Raw genomic sequence first — 2,946 nt, 5'->3', positions numbered from 1 at the left:
TAATAATTACGACATCATATTGTTAGAAGGTTCCTACACACGGATAAAGCCGCGAGCAAACCCTAATTATAAGAAAAATAAGACTAACATTACCTTACAAATATTTGGCGAATATGTAATCTAATGAAGATTTACTTGTAAACCCCAAGTATCAATACTCCGAAATCGAAACACTCCGCTCCAAAGGGAATGAGGTAATAAGCCCCACACACTCCTATGATTTCGTACGCTCGGGTGTGGTCTGGAATTGCGGCTTAATGAGCGCAGGTAGGAGCGGAGTTTCATTTTAGTTACATTGTTTTTATGTGTCATGTTGTGTCGTGTTTTGTGTAACTAAATGATTTTATTAGCAGCGAATAGTTAGGTCTTTGTCTGTACAAACACAGCAATGTTATCTAGAACTTTGAAATGCTAAATACTTTATTTACTTATTGTAACAATAAAACAGATTACAATTAATACATTATACTACTAAGATCTATTATACCGTGTTACTAAGATCGTATGTTTTAACTATGTTGTCATATCATTATTACTTAGGTACACTTCGTCACTCTGAGCAATAGACGATGACAGTACATATTGTATAGTAATTTAAACCGAGATAACAGTGATTTATTATACTCCGTGCTAAGCTCAAAAGCGGTAACTCAAAAAAAAATTCATCTTGATTTTTATGTCGTCAGATAGCTTAAAGAAATACCCACCCAATGAACTTATCCACATAACTGTATCTAGTTTCGAACTTGTTAAAAAAACCTTAAACGAGTTCCTCTATCTCAGTTTTACGTATAAAACTATATTTATAAAACTTCGATTATCTCGAAATAACGTTTCCCTGACATACCGCTTTTGCATTTAGCACGATAGTATATGCTCTTCGCCAACCGTGCGTGAACCGCCTCCCCCCCCCCCCCCCCCCCTCTGAGGCAATTCTTGTGCGCTTGGTCTCCACACTGAATGCATGCCCATGCACGAGGAGATATTTGCCGCGAGCCTAGGCACACAGTTATCTAAGTCTGTATACCTCATGGTTGCCAATTTACATTGAGGTTTAAAGGGCTCGCTAACATTTTCTGGCCTCCTTTCACGAGGTTTCCTTATCCCCCGCACTTCCTACCCAACTATCCTAGCATTCCTCCAGGGCCCTGAAATCGCTAAGCTGAGGGATTTCAGCATCCAATTCCCAGGATTCCCCAAGTGTTGACTGTGGAGTCGAATACCCAAAAAACAGAGTGAGGGACTGAAATAGAGACTTTCCCGCCCTCACACCCACCACTACAACTCCTGTAAGCCAGGATCAGCAGTGGCACGCATTTTGTGACACCGAGCAGTGAAGCTCGGCGAGTCTCAGGGAAAACTAATATGTCATTATCCCGCAACGAAATTAATCAAATAGAAAAAATAGGGACTGAAATAGTGGTACCACAGCCGAACCGACTCACAGGTTGATAAAAATATCTATAATATACACCTTCCGCTTGATTTCATCGTATTTTCTACACCCATGAAACACTTATGTTTCCTCGAGAAGAAAAACGTTTACGTTCAGGGTAAACAGATAAACAGAGAACTGCCAATCCAGACAAATGTAACTCAAGCCAGCCCCTAAATTAGGCCGAGTACCATTCGTTATCAGAAACCTTATCAATAACCTAATTTCATAAGCCAACACTGACAAATGAGCTAAATCAGTCACATTGTTGGGTCCACGCTCGAATTTGTACGGCGTATTGTTAAAATAATTCTATACTTGTGTTGCTGTTTGATATTGGTGTTTGGAATACATTACGTGTGCTATATTGCGTAATAACCTGTTAATATTAACTGTGATAAAATAAACAACAATAAAAAGTTTGTCAGTTAAGAATTAATAAGAAACGTTCTAAAGAATCAAGATATCAAATATACTGTACCCATTTAAATTACCAAGCATTATTAGATCTAAAAGTAGCGCTGTATGATGATCACAATAGCAGGGATAGCCTACTTAGGTGTGAAACTGACTGCCGGGACGAACGTCCGAAGGTTCAAAACCCAACGGCACACATCTCTGAATTTTCTAATAAATTATGTGGGTAACCTTTTTGAATTATCGCTTGCTTTAACGCTGAAGGAAAACATCGTGAGGAAACCAGCATACCTGAGAAGTTCTTTATAAGAATTTTGAGTGTGTATGAAGTCTACCAATCCGCAATAGACCAGCGTGATGGACTAAGACCTAACCCCTCTCAGTAGTAGAGGAGGCCCGTGCCAAGCAGTTGTACGGTATATAATACAGGGCTAATATTATTATATTATAATATATTATTATGATGATTGTTTATAAATTAAGATTTTAGGCAATTCCTATTCCTAACCAGTAATGTCGTTTGCCATCAGACTTGATCGTCCTTCATTCATTTGTATAATATCAACCGAAACAGATCACTATAGCAATTTCGACCTTAATCTCCGAGCTGAAGCTATAAAAGATTACATTAATCCGTGAACAGACACAGTCGATGGCCGCTAATTGAGTCCTCTCAACCAAAGACCGGACATAAATAAAATTACACAGGATTGAAATCAAATTCACCAAGGAGTTAGCCAAATTGCTTGAGTAATTTAATTATCCGATATTAATCTACCATTCTGAAATTGAAGGTTTAAGTTTTGTTCTATGGTTTGACTTGACATCTATGATACTGGATCGGTAAATAAATTTGTTAGGAATTTTGTTATATATTGCATGTAACGTTATATATTGTCATAATCCAGTAAGATGGTTAATTAACATAACATTATGATGGTACTTCGTGATAGGATTGAGTGAAAATAAATTTTCTTAGGAACATTTTTTATTTCTTTGAATGGAGTGACGAGCTTGACGTTCGCCCCTCATGGTAAGCAATATGACCGTCCATAAACAGTAGAAAAACCATCCAACACCTTGAATTACAAAGT

The sequence above is a fragment of the Manduca sexta genome, unplaced genomic scaffold, assembly GCF_014839805.1.
Source record: "Manduca sexta isolate Smith_Timp_Sample1 unplaced genomic scaffold, JHU_Msex_v1.0 HiC_scaffold_28, whole genome shotgun sequence".
NCBI classification, from domain to species: Eukaryota; Metazoa; Arthropoda; class Insecta; order Lepidoptera; family Sphingidae; genus Manduca; species Manduca sexta.
Note: the sequence above shows the minus strand (reverse complement) of the source record.